Source organism: Hylobates moloch, unplaced genomic scaffold (assembly GCF_009828535.3).
Source record: "Hylobates moloch isolate HMO894 unplaced genomic scaffold, HMol_V3 SCAFFOLD_11, whole genome shotgun sequence".
Lineage (NCBI taxonomy): Eukaryota > Metazoa > Chordata > Mammalia > Primates > Hylobatidae > Hylobates > Hylobates moloch.
In genome coordinates, this window is record NW_026652286.1 from 32,069,006 (window position 1) to 32,083,718 (window position 14,713).

The following is a 14,713-nucleotide window of genomic DNA, read 5'->3' on the forward strand; positions in this document are numbered from 1 at the left end:
AAATTTCAATCACTGTGTTTTGAAGTGATTGAGAGCTCAGGGCGTGAGCAGTGTAGAAATAAGGCATATTAACATTATTAGCGCAACAAATTTCCTGAAATAGTTACATTAAGAAATGATCAAGGCCTTAGCCTCTATAAAGGAGAGGGAGCAGTATGTGGCTCAGGCATCTGGTTCTGAAAGAATCTTAACTCTTTTGATGCTGAAAGGAGATCAGTAGTCTCCTTGATGATTCCAAATGGATTGTGTTGTCAGGAAGAGCTCTTCTGTCATATTAGCACAGTGGAAGAGAAGAAACTAGAGAGAGAGAAGGAGGAAGGAAAGAAATCATGAAAATAGCTAACTCTTACAACAGAACTTACTATATGCCAGGTGCTATTCTAAGTGCTTTACATATATTAATAACTTGTACTTATTCATCCAATTTATCTTATGGGGCTTAGCCAACCCCGTGAAGTAAATACTATTGTTGTCCTGTTTTACAAAGTGGAAAGGCACTTGAGATTCTATATTTAGACAGTCAAAAAGCTGGGATATAAACCAGACTCACCCCAGAGTATCTGCTTTTGACAATGGGATGGATAAGATGTATTTCTAGTCCCATAATGTGCCAGAAACATTTTCTCATTTAAACCTTTGAAGAATCTTCTGAAATTTTGCCTCTCATTCAACAGATAAAACAGAAGCCCAAATAGACTGGCCAAGGTTACATGGCTTGTGAGTGGCAACTACAGGATTTTAATTCAAAGCTGTCTTTCTGGACCTCTAGTTCCTTTCTGGGATGTTTGTTAAGGTGTGGGTTACACTTGATATGCAGAAAGAACTAAATAATCATAACATTAACATGTTGAAGTTAAAGACATCTTTCTCTCTACTGATATCAGGCAACCAGCAAAGCCTACTGCCATGAAACCAAACACTGTTGCCAACAATAATAATTATAAGAATTCCAGGCTATCATACAAAACCATCTCACTAGTATTTATGGCTCTACCCCCCTGGAGGAAGTTAAAGTGAAATGTAAACTGTTAACAGATAGGATCTCAAGAGGTTCTTGCCATGGGACTCAGATAAAGCTCCGGTTTAAACTTGACTCAGAAGGCAAAATTTTCATAAACTGAACATTCTGGCCCCCTCCCATCAGTTCTGTCTCTTCTGAATAGACCCCTGAGTTGTCCTCTTCCTATTAGGGTGGGCGGGGAAAGATGGAATAGATATCCAGTGGCCTGCATTTTAGTTCTGAGACATCTAGCCCCTCACCACCTGGTGCAAAAGGAAAGCTTTCCCTATCTCTGATGTCTTTAGCTATTCTAAAAGGATTCTAGCAAGACTTCTGAACACTTTCAGGCTATCCACTCTAAATAATCTGGAGTTTTCAAATACTAGATAGAACAAATGCAATTTATTTGTTTTCCTTCTCTTGTTCAAGGCAGGCTGAAACCTTAAACAAGGCTTAAAACATAACAGAACTATTGATACTTTACCTATAGTGTCTAATTTAAACCTCACACTCATTCTCTAGGGTCAGAATTATTATCCTTGTTTCATGGGTGAGAAAACTATTGGACAATTATACCTCATCTATATATTAAGAATGATTTAATTTAAGCAGATAATAATAGTTGCTCAGTGTTATTTTTGGAATGATTTGATGATTGATTATCAGATCAATTCCAAGCTGTGCCTGTGGTGCAAAGACCACTTCCTTCAGATGTTGGACCACTATTGCTTTCTATGAGTCACCCTGCAGCTACCCTGGGTTTGGGAGACTTGGGGGCCCTTGCTGGGCTGAGAAGCCTCATTATGAAAGGATAAAATCTCAATCTTTGTCAGAGGCAATCATGTGTTATAAACATTAATAATATGGTCAGCTTCTATAGAATTAATGCCAAAAGCTTCTCCAGATCAGTGGATTTTCTTAGCTATCCCTAACGTGAATATACCCCCCTGAAATTGTTGGATGCAGCAGTTACCAGTAACTTCCTCCGATAACATTTGGGAAATCTGGATCACAACAACATCCCCCAGGATTGTAATTGCATGTTTCTTGTCTGTCTTCCTCGATGAATTCTTAACCTCTTGAGGGAAGGGACTACGTTTTATTACCCATAAGTATTAGTTCTATCAACTCACTTGATGATGGGCGAACTGTAGCCTACCACACTTAACAGCTCCAGAATCCACTGGGTTCTGCTAGTTTCTCTTCTCCAGATTGCAGCATCCTTTACTGGGTGGCTCTGCAGTGAACTATAGCACAGTGTGAATTTATGAATCTTTTCTCAGATTTTTGTTTTTTTTCCCCCAAAAGACTGATTTGCTTATCCTTTGGTACACAGTGTCCTTTGGGCTAGGTTGAATAAGAAGACAATACCACTGAAGTACGGGGTAGTGAGGTTGTGGTTGATGTTAAGAGGTCAGGGTTCTAAAGGCATATCTTGGCAGGGTGAGGGGGAGCATTTTTGGGGGAGGAAGGAAAGGGGAAATCAGTGTTGCAGCAGGTGGCCACAGTATTTGAAAGCTAGGTGAGCTGAAGGGCATGGTTCAAGACCAAGCCTGTGAGTAGAGATTATGTCCTAAGGTACAGCTTTTACATAGTATCTGCTCCATGCCACAAGTCAAGGTAAAGTGGTAACATTCTGGGCACTCAGAAAATTATGAGGGGTGCTGCTCTGACTATCTGCCAAGCCTTCTGCCAAATATCAGTGTAACGGGCTATATAGTCCAGTGACTGTAATGAGATTTTGCATTTGTAGTAGCTGCAAGTGACTATACTTGTAGGATTTGCTGGACTTTGGTCAAGTTGTCCTGTGCATCACTTATGACCAGGATTCTTGGAGAGAAAATGGGATGAGGAGGCAGCCAGCAATCAGTCCTGCATCCCAGAGCACACAGACCCCACCTCGGGACAAATGAATTGAATGTGACAGTGCTATGTAACACTCTGTAACAAGGTGTTACACAGATGTGAGGGCCTTTATGGCGAATATCACACAGGATCTGAACAGAAGTGCTGGTGAGACCCTTGGTACACAGTGCTATTTGAACAGTAAGCTCCTCTGGTGGGCTGAGATTGTGTGAATCTTTAGCCCAGAAAAACCAAGACCAAACCCTTGAACTTTTAGGCGAGTATAGAAATGCAGATGATTATTCAGCTTCATCTTTGTTTGTTTTGGGTTCTGTAAGAAAGGCTGCGTAAGGGAGGAGATGCACAGAAGTTTTCCAATGAAGACAACCCAAAGACGTCTGCAACCTTCACTCCCTCTCCCTCGTTTGTCATAGTTTCAGCCGTCTTCTTCGTCAAGCTTTTTTTCTTGGCAAGCTTCCTGGGATGACTTCTGTCGAAGTTGGATGATTATTGTAATATTGGATTCCTATAGCTCTGGACAGAGCCCAGAGCCCACACTGCTCTTCATGTTTGATCTCTCATTCCACTTTCTGGAAGAAGTTGGCTGAACTGAGGATCAAAGATTTCTCCACTTGCTTCTCTTTCTCCCCTATGACAGCCTCAGTGCTAGCAGTTTAGCACAACAGCAGATTAACTCCTTGACTGATCATTTGCTCAGAATTTTTCAAATCCTTTCAGAAAAGGCAGCTGAAATGAACCTAGATTGCATAGGAGGAGATTTTTATTTCAGCTTGAATGTACCTTCAGGTAAACACATAGTTCAGTTTTCATCCACTCCAATGGGACCTCTCAAGAGAGCTTGCTCATTCTGGTGAAGTGATTTTGTTTGCTGAACAAAACTCCTTGTAAGAAATTGTCCTATAAACACAAATAACTTAGATGGTTCTGTGGAACTTCTTGAATTCTGAAATGCTCAGACTGGAAACTTAAGAATTTTCAATGATGGCTTGGGCTTTCCAGAAAAGAGGCATATTCTTGTACAAAGAACACATATATGATCAGAGAATCTTATTTTCTGTTAATAAGATTTAACTGGGCCGGGCGCGGTGGCTCACGCTTGTAATCCCAGCACTTTGGGAGGCCGAGGCGGGCGGATCACGAGGTCAGGAGATCGAGACCACGGTGAAACCCCGTCTCTACTAAAAATATAAAAAATTAGCCGGGCGTGGTGGCGGGCGCCTGTAGTCCCAGCTACTCGGAGAGGCTGAGGCAGGAGAATGGCGTGAACCCGGGAGGCGGAGTTTGCAGTGAGCCGAGATTGCGCCACTGCACTCCAGCCTGGGCGACAGAGCAAGACTTCGTCTCAAAAAAAAAAAAAAGATTTAACTAATACTCTAGCAATTAATTGTGTCATCTTTTCTCCCTCTGGGCCTCAGTTTTTTAAGTCAAGCCATCATTCAGGAAAAAAATCAATTCTTAACTTTCTATGATGTGTCTGGCAACGTGCTGGTCAGTGCTCTAGAAGCTTGAGCTCCAGAGCACTGCTCTTCAGTCCTGAAAATGTTTACTAATCATCTAAGGATCTTGTGAAAATACAGACTCTGATTCAATATGTCAAGAGTGGGACCTGAGATTCTGTGTTTTTAACCAGGTCCTGTGTGGTGCTGATGCTGTCGGTCTGGAGAATGCACTTTGAGTAGAAAAGTGTTGGAAGGGCTAGTGTTCTTGTGTAGACCAGAGGAATTTCCAGCAGATTTTAACATCAGTTTAAAGGGAAGTCTCATATGTAACAGATAGAAATTGAATTGTTTTGGATGAAGGAGGGGAGTGTGGTAGAACCTTAAATCTATCCAGCTCAGCCCTCCTCCCTCGCCCCTGCTTCTAGCCTCATTCACTGATGAGGGAATTCACAAGGCACTTCTGTGGTACCACAGAAGGTGCAGGTTGAAACTCAGAGCATTAAAGATGAGATTAACATTAAATCAATGGACTTTGCATAAAGCAGATTACCTTCTACGATATGGGAGGGCCTTGTTCAATCAGTTGAAGGCATTAAGAGAAAACAAACTGAGGTCCCCTGAGGAAAAAGGAATTATGTATCCAGACTGCTTGGACTCAATACTGTAATATCAACTCTTCCCTAGGTTTCCAGCCTGCTGGTCTACCCTGAACATTTTGGTCTTGCCAGCTCCCACAATCTCATAAGCCAATTCCTTAAATCACTTTCTCGCTCTCCTTTCACATCCTATTGGCTCTGTTTCTTTGGAGAATCCTGACTAATACAGCTCCTTCAAGCATAAAAGAGTTGACTAAAATAAAACCTTGTCTTCTAGCTTAAAGCACCCATGACCATTTGATTCTGCAAATGTGTGATTTGTGATCTGTGATCCCAGGTGTGGTCCCTGTGGCGTGAATCTGTGGAAAGCCCACACTGGCCCTCTTACCATACCTTCCTTTGTTGTAGTGAAACATGGAACCTGGCCTAGGTCTGAACTCAGCACAACTGGGTTGTTGTCTCTGCTATTAACATCCTGGGACTTGGGAGCAAGCCACTGCACCTGACTGGGCCTTGGTGTCTTCCTTTATAATATGACAATCTATCTCATCTTTTAAAATAATTTTCTGAAGAATATTAGGATCCTATAGAAAAAGATTTGTCACCAAGTAAGTTTGGAAAATGCTGCCTGCATCATCCTCTCCTTTGAGAGTCACAATGAACATCCATTTCAAAGGCCCTGAGAAGTCTTGCAGCAAAGAAGCCTCCTTGATTCTTGTCCTCAAGCTTAGTTGATGCCCAAATGCTAACACCTAGCAAATCTAGCAGAGACATGTTTTGGGAAATGTAATACTAGATGGTTGTTGTGGCTTACTTCAGCTCTCAGATGATTTATTCTTTTCATATGATTCACAGACTCAAAGACAGAAGCCAAGAGAAAAATTGGTCAAAATCTCTTCCATAATACTTGAAGGGGGGGTCCTGCTTTTTACATCCCTAAAATAGGAACATTAATAGAACTTCCCACACTAGGTTGTTGTAGGGATTAAGCTAAATAATGCATGTAAAGCTCTTAGCATAGAGCCTAGCACCTAGTAGTCAGCCAGTAACTTTGTTTAACCTTGAGCCAAAAATGGTCATATTTGAAAAGTTCAGTTCTAAGAGGAACTCAGGCATTCAATCCTTCAAACCAAACCCAAACCATTTTATGCTTGGATTATTTCACCCTGGGTGAGGGGCAACTTCCAGGCATTTGAAAGCTCTGACATCCTGCTGGCAACCCAGGAGCATTCTGAAGCCAAGATACTAATGATTTAAGCATTAATAAATCCAGAGATAGGTCATTCACTTTTCTTTTAAATGCAGATCATAAAAGAGGGAGGAATATTTGGGTAAAGATGTACTGAACATTTTTCTGAATCTGAAGGCTTTGGAACATTTTTGTAAACAATGACTAGGGCTCCACTGCATTTTCTCTACTCCGGTGTTTGGAGGTGGGATATGTGAACCTTGAGCAATAGCCTACTTCGTTTCTGACCGTGAAAATACTCAAAAAGTTATGTTATGCTTGCATCGCATTTTCAGCCTGTCCAAGGATTTCCACATCTATATTTTCTCTTCAACCTGTCAAAACCCACTGCCTTAAGAAAGGCCAGCAGAATTGCCTATTTAACAGATGAGGAAACTGAGGTCCAGAAAGTTACATGATTTGTTCAAAGTCCCAAAGTGAGTTGACTGACAGGCTGGACTAGAAATGCCACTCCCTGACCCCCAGTCCTGGGCTCTGTCTACCGGACCTCACTGCTACACAGGTGATCCACTGTAGCGGGAGCACAGCCCTGGGATCTGAGCAGCTCACATGCGGGATGTAGCAGATTGGTATGCAAGCTTAGTGGGCTCTGGCTAATCTTGCAGGGAACCCTTCAATCTGAATAACAATCAACAAGATTTTAAAGAAATTTGGGCCAATTTCCTGGAAGTCTATGATTAATCTAATTGCTGGGTTTTCCTCTGTTTTTGTCTCCCACTGTTAATTTCATTTATTTTTTTTCTTTCTTCCCCGACACAGACTGCCTTGTCTCTGTACGCGGTTTTGTCACTGTTGTTATTTGTCCATACATAGTTTATCATTGGCAATGCATTCAATGGGATTATTGTACTCTATGTTTGGGGAAAGAGAATCTTTCAATAGAGACAACATCACACAGCAGGAAGAAAGAGCGCTGGGCTGAATTTCAGAGACACTATTTCAAAGCTTCACTTTGCGAATACCTGCTATGCCTCCCTGGCTCCTCAGATACCCCAGGGTTAAGGAGACCTCCTGCTTCTCCTGGCCCATCCCCCCATTACATAATATCTGGAGTGTATGAGAAGCTTTAGGGGCTGCACTATGCTGCCAGCTATTGCAAATAAAGGTTCAAAAATAGATTTTGGTCAAATATAATAGAAAATGCTTCCTTTTAGCAAGGGGGTTTTGTTCTCTAGAGGACACGTCAAAGGAATGGGATGGTGATAATATTTTTATGACCAGATGGACAAAGGTATTCCAGCACTTGGATGAAGACAGAGGTGAAGGAATGAGTTGAGGAGAGATGGGGAGAGCAAAGGAAGGTGTCAGCACTGGCCATGGCTATATGTGTTAGAAGGGCCAGAGGTGATCGAAGAGGTCTGGACAGAGATAGAGCCAATCTAGTGTATTCATCAGGTGAATGAAGAGTGCAGCCAACTTTTCTGTTGCCTGTGTCTGTTACCTTGCATGTGCCTAGCTTGGAAGCATAACTAGTCACTGGTTGGAACATGGGAGACCACTAATGAGCAACTGGCCTGACCAAATCAGACCAGCATCAGAAATGGTAAACTCTTTGGGATAGCAGAGTGGCATTGCTATTGGGTCACCAAGGAGAGGAGAAGGTGAACTTGCCTGTAGGGCAGCCGGTCACCCCTAGTCACCTCTCTGCAGCCTACCACATGTAGATCCTACTTCATACCCCATAGGCTTTCTGAAAAAATGTGCCATGAAGTCATCCAAGATCTTGATTCTTTATTCAGTCTAAGTCTTATTCAAGCATTAAAGGGGCCTTGTTTTTGACTGTCGTGGAAGACTAGTACTGTCCTTTCTAACCAACTAGCTGCTGGAATGCTGGGGAGGTGTCTAGTTCTTGGTAGGTAACCCAAGAGGCAATAATAATAATGTCCCTTAATGTCAGGCCCTGAATGTGTGCCAAGTACAGACCTGCCTTATCTCACTGTTCCTCTCCATGAGTATATGTTCTGGTAATAAATATTTATTTGGTATTTGATAATAAGAACCACCTACTTAATTTGCAAGGTCCAGTGCAAAATGAAAATACAGAGCTACTTAAAAAAATAATTGGGAATTTCAAGATGGTAAGAACAGAGTGTTAAACCAAGTGCAGGGCCTTTATGAGGATGGGGCCCTGGGGGAACACACAGGTCACATGCCCATGAAACGGGCTCTGCTTATAATTTTAACTGAGACGTAGAGATATGAAATAATTTCCCCAAGATGACAAAGTTAATAAGCTGAGGGTCTGGCTGGAGAACCTGAACTCTTAACCACTCTGCAGAATTGTCTCAAGCTAGATAGCTGGATAATGGGTGAATCCTCAAGCCCTGCCCACATTCTCCTGAATAGGCAAAACTGGGAGGAGCCAGATGATCCCACTTAAGGGGCCTCGGCCTGGTTGAGCTCTGTCCACCACTCGGGAGGCTCAGTGAATAGCCTGGGCTCCAGCCCCTGGTGCTCAGCACCCAAGCCTGCACCCTCTGACTCTAGAGGCAGGAACTTCTGCTGAACCACAGTTGCTTCATCTAAAAACAACAATAGCTACAAAAGCAACAACAATAGCTACAAATGCAACAGCAACAGCAATGAACAAACCTGCATATTTGGAAATGGCTTGCTCAGTTGGACCACAGCCCTCTCCCACACCCGATGAAAAGGAGACGTATGTACTTATACACACACACACTCACATACTCACTCACTCCAGGCTATGTTCCTAGTTGGGGTCATTGGTCCCAATTGCTGTGCCTTTGCCCCTACAGCAGTGACAGAGATTGTGTAGGGGTCTTCTGCCATTTCTCTTGGACTTCTTGTCCTGGGGTCCCAATTTCTCTTTTACATTTTCTTCCAGGATCCCAGAGCTTCCTATGCCTCCATATCTCAGAGTTGTCGAGACGTGGAAGCAGGCTAGGCTGTTGGCTCCTTCTTCACCTCTCACAATGTGGGAATGTGCATCTTCACTCTCCAAAGGGCAAAGGGGAAGTCTGCCACCAGAATCCCTCCTAACTAGACTCTGTGACACTTATATGACACTTGGTGATACTTGGCACAGTTGCAAATGGGACTAGGGTGTGAAGTCAGGAGGCTGTCTGGCCTTTTGCCTAGAAGGGGAGGAACACTGCTATGGTGTGAGGCTGTTGAGAGGACTGACCCTGCGCTCTACTGGGAATGGAAGATGCAGCAATGAGTAAGGCAGATGCGGCTCCTCCCCTCCTGGAGCTTGTAGTCTAGCAGGCAACATAGATAGCAAACAAATAAGTTTTACAAACAATCACTTAATTATAATTTTGAAAAGTAATGGGGAAACGCAAAATGATTAGAGAGTGTACACACAGATGGCCTGATCCAGTCAGATGTGTCAGGCATGGTCTGAAGAAGTGACATTTAAGCAGAAACCTCAGCGAAGAATAGGAGTTAGCCAGAAGGTGGGTGGAGTGAGGTGGCTGGAGAGGATTCCTACAAAGAAAACAGTGACCCTAAGCCAGGCATGTGGCTGGTCCTCACCTCAGTGGCGCCAGGGAGGGTCACTAGGAGAAATGCTGCTATGAAGAGTGACCACTTGGTTGAAAAAGGAATGTAGAAGAGAATGGCAGATGGAGAGAGGAAAGAACAACTGGAAGAGGGGCCAAAGAGAGCAGGGCTGGAGTAGAGGGCAGAGTGAGGGAGACGGGGATGACCTCTGTAGAGAGGAATGAGACAATTACCAATCCCATTTCTAAGTCAAATTCCAGGAGCTAACCCTCAATTCTCAACTGCGGGAGAAGTGGTCCCAGGCAGAGCTTGAAGCTTCCTGCTCCCTCCCACCAAAGGCACTGCTAGACTGCAGCCTTCCACGGGAAGCACATTCAATCCCTCCTCTGCAGGGAGTTATAACTTTCAGCACTTCTCACCTTGCATGAAGGTAATCGTGATTGTCCAGGTGTGGTGTGAGGATTGAGAGAGAGAATGCTTGTAGAGCACCGAGCACAGTGCTTAGCATGTGGGAACACTCCAGAGTGTCCACTGCTTCTAACATTCTAGAATGGAAAAAAATATGGAAGCTTTGGTGTCAGAATAAACCTAAGTTTGAAACCTGGTCGTCCCGTTCATTTTGTGATCTTGAGTTGATTACTTCACTTCTCTTAGTCCCGGTTTCATCATCTATAAAACAAGGACCATAAGGCTTACTAATGCAAAGATCTATGGCACACAGTTAATAACCATTCCTTCCTCTTCATTTGCTCTTAATTTCTTAATTTATTTGTAAATTCAACCTCTTTCAACATTTGAGGGAATCAGGGTCTTCATGCAAGCAGGATGCAGTCCGCTCACTGTCCCTTCCAAAGGACCTTGGATCCTGTCTGGAAGAGGAAGAGTTCTCACATCTACTACCCACAGTTTGCAAAGCCCATTTATATGCATCATCTCAGAATCATCTCAGAAAGGGGCCTGGAGGCAGGAGTTATCATCTGCATTTCCTGGAGGAGAAAACAGAAGCTTAAAAAGTCTATTTACTCCTCCAAATCATGGAACCTATAAGCCATCTAATTCTTCACCTCTACGCAGGGGAGCACACCAATTTACCAGCTACAAAAAAAATAAATAAATAAAAGCTGGGGTTTACACTCAGAAAAAAAGTTAAGTGAGTTTCCTTGAAAGGATTCTTCAGTGGGAACCAGTTTGGGGTAGATGTGGATTGGTAAAGGTGACAGAGAGTGGGGCAAGGAAGGTGTGCCAGATCTTACCCGCTCATTATATCCAGGAAAAACTGAATCCACTAAAGCCTAGAAAGGGCTAAGAGTGTCTGTGGGGGCAGGCAGATTCCAGAGTTTTCTGCCACAAGAAGTAAATTCAGACACTACTCCTGGCCCCTCCCTCCCTCCCCTGCAAGAAGAGCCTTCCTTCCCACTAACCCCTGGGGCTCTGCTCACCCTCCCACCTGGGCTCCATCCAATCCTGCTCTGCTCTTGCCAGGGGCTGGAGTGCTGGTGGCCGGCTCCTCCAGCTTGCCTCCATTGGCCTGAGTGCGTCCTAGCCCACTCTGGATATTAGAGCATTCTCTCATTTGAAAGGCTCCTTTATTTTTAGTGCTAAATCAACAAAGCTGTTACTGTCATTTTCCATCAGACCGTCATCTTCCACGGATTCAAAATTACACTCAGCTGCAAACTATTGACACTCCTCTTAACAAAAAAATGGTTTTAATAAATCTTTACATTAGCCTATGAGATAAAAAAAATCTTTACCATGAAATATACAAGTGTATAAGTGTTTTATGAAAGTTTTATTAACTTTACAAAAGAAAAATTGGCAGTGGACCATGAACATCCTGTACTCCTAACACGTGGTTATAAATTACATGTTCTTTCCAATAACATCTGAAAAAGAGACTGTAATTTAAATTTCAAAACCACTTGGCATACCTACTATATAGTGCTGACATGAAGTAAAAGGAGGAACGAGAGAGGCCCAGACAAAGAAGGGAAATATAAAGACGTCCTTAGCTAAAAAGCTGCTGATGGGTACAATCCCCCCTCCAGCTGGACAGGGATCAAGTACTTGCTTGTCATATCATTCAATGCACTGTTCAATCTGGGATTCTTCCTTTCAACAAAAAGAGAACTTAAGTGCTAGTAATCATCGCTTGCAGAACTTTATCTCCCAGATACCTTCTTTATGTCAGGATTTCTCAATGACCGCTGCTGCTGGCAGAGAGATCAAAGTTGTTATTAAACACAAATGCAAACCCCAGCCCATGCAAGAGGTGTGCGCCATGGCGCTCCCTCCCTGGGATGTAAGCCTACCACTACCTTAGTGATTTTTCATTTTCTGTCTCTGCTCCTTAGGCTATTAAGGAAACTTCCTATAGGGTCTGTCCAATACAGGGGTTGGGGTCCAGCTTTTCTTTGCAAGTGAGTGATTCAGTGTCGAGAATATTTTGGGACATTAAGGTCACCTGGTGGGATTTGAAGAAGCCCCTCAGAAGTGAGCAGATGGCATAGATCTGGCGGTAGCCTGCAAAGTTCACCACTTTGGGGAAAGCAGATATCTACCAGGATCTCAGCAGCACTAAGCCTGCCTTCCAGGCAGCAGCATTGCAGAAAGGCATAATATAAAGTCATGCAAACCTGGATTCAAAGTCCAATTTTGCTAGTTACTACCTTTGTGATTCTGAGCAAGTTACTTAACCTCTCTCTTCTCTTTGAGTCATAATGATAAGGTATCAAAGTCTGAAGCAGTTTTCTTTGGCCTTCAAGCTCACCATTTACACATTCTGAAGATGGGGACTAGGGCCACCCCTCCCAGATCCGAGAATTTGGCATCTGTTGAAAATGGTTAGTGAGAGGTGCACACCAAGATGACTCTGCAGACATACTCTCCCAAGGCCTAAGATTTTGTGGTTCCATTTAAGTGGTGAAATTTCCAGTTTGCCACTGACAAAAAGCTGAGCCTCTAAGATGTGTACCCAGGTTGGGGTGCCATGTCAGACAGCCCAGGCTGGGAACTAGAAAACAATCCTGGGAGACGCTCGTAGTTGGGTGGCGGGTGACACTGCAAAGTTCAGCAGGGTTTCTGCAAATACAATAAGGCCCAAGTCTTAGAATGAGTGTCTTGGAGTCTTCCCATAGTAGAAAAAAATGAATTTCCACTCAGATAAGGGGTATTTTAATGGTTCTTACAGAAACACCTGAGATGGGAGACTCCTGCTAACATACCTTCCTCTGCTTTCACTTGGTATGGTTAATTTTTGAATGCATTTCCTTAGTTGTTGGATTCACTGATTGACTGAAATCAAATGAGGAAGAAAGCCCTGTGCTGGAGTGACTTTGGAGATTAGACTATGTGGGATCTAAAAGGCCCCATTTCCCATTACAAAAGGGTAATATGTGCCCTTAATGGAAAAGCACAACAACTTTTGACCAAATAAATTATTTTCTTCCAGTTCAAAATAAGTGACGGTCTTTACAAAGTAGAACTTGCCCTCCTTCCAAATGTGTTGAAGGAAAGTGACATGTGTCTTGGATGCAGAATTACAAGGACATCATGTTAATCTGCTGGGATCGCATCACCCCAGATGAGAAGGCAGCCAGACGATGGGGGGGGCGGTGGTGGGGGACTTGAAGCACGGCGCCTGAGAACAGCTGTGACTTCATGGAGGTCAGTCAGGGACTAGGCAGGAGCCGGCAGTGGCCAGCCAGCACTGCCCAAACTTCATTATGTAGAAAAAATGCACCCAGTAGCAAGATGCCGAAGATCTGAGAATCGGTGAGAAAAGTTCATTTGGAGTGAAGGGAACTTGATTAATTTTAAGCCTGGTGTGTTGCTACTGCCTCCCTGACTTAGTCTTCAGAATATTAATGAGTGGTTTGAGGAAAAGAAACAGCACAGGAGATGTACCTGAGGATGCAGCTCACTCTTCTTAATGACAATAGCAGCAACAACAGCAATAATGACAACAGCTATAGTGACATGGAAAAAGGCTCATGGTTACTGAGGGCTCATCATGTACCAGGCCCTGAGGTTGATATGCATTATCCTATTTATTCTTCACAACAGTCCTCTGAGGTAGCTATTATGGGTTCTTATCTCCAATTTGCAAATGAAAACTCTTTGGCACAGAGGGATCAAATGAGTTGTCCAAAGGCACATAGCCTGAGGTTTGCACCTCATGCGATCTTTCATTTTCCAAGGCCTCGTCAAACCTGAACACCCACCACGTGTGCCCACCTGCAGGCTGGGCCTTCACTAGAAACGATCTCTAGGGCCGACTGCCTTCTCCCAGCCCATCTCAGGATTTGGCTAGGCACGTCCAGATGCTCCCTGGCAGGCAGAAAGGGATTGGACACTGGCCTGGAGCTGTCTGAAGGGCTGGGCATTATGTCAGGGCATCTGACCCAGGGATAGGAGCTGACACGAGGTGCTCCTGATATCAGGAAAAGCCTGACACATGAGGATGTCACCATCTGCAAGCTACAGTGGGAAGGCTGACCTAGTAAGTGGGTGGGACACGAAGTGGGGAAATTAGGCTGATAGTTGTAATCTAAGAAGCCCTGATGGGCAGGAGGCAGGCCCTATCACCAGCCAGGGAAGCAGGTGAGAGGGAGAGAACAGGAACTGGGGAGAGGAATGGAGTTCCTTGGCCTGGAACAGGCTGGCCAGGGTAAGAGAGGGCCCATGTCCTGGATGGGGGCTGGAGGCAGGGCAGACCCCTGTTACAGAGACTTGGAGCCAAGCTCTAAGCCCAAATTCCAGCATCAGACCCAGATTACATGGTATAGGGATAAGATGCTAGGGCATAAGGCCATTGACCCTCATGGAGGCACAAAGTCAGCAGTGGAAGAACTGCAAGAATGAATTATTCTTAAGTCATGGACTCTGAAGCTGGGACTGAACAAAACCCTGAACTCATTCAATGATGCTCTTTCGATCTCCCTTGCTCTCTCTCTTCATTCATTCATTAATGCATTCATTCCATAAGTATTGTCTGAGCAATTATTCTGTGACAGACATGGGTATAAAGATAAATGAGATACATGAGAGCTCCCAGCCTATCTACTAGGAGACAGTCCTATAATTAAATGTATAT

General features: G+C 43.8%; 1 long non-coding RNA gene across 3 annotated transcripts in view; it reads right to left on the reverse strand.

Annotated features, from left to right (window-relative positions):
* The window catches only part of LOC116477299 (uncharacterized), a 156,335-nt gene that overhangs the window by 92,215 nt on the left and 49,407 nt on the right, over nt 1-14,713 (reverse strand). The window contains exon 4 of one of the 3 annotated variants that reach the window (XR_009215714.1): nt 10,364-10,604. The exons of 1 other annotated variant lie outside the window; for it this stretch is intronic. This is a non-coding gene — a long non-coding RNA (uncharacterized LOC116477299). Of the gene's footprint in view, nt 1-10,363; nt 10,605-11,391; nt 11,829-14,713 lie in introns of those variants that run through there. One more of the 3 variants, XR_009215715.1, reaches the window with a different exon arrangement.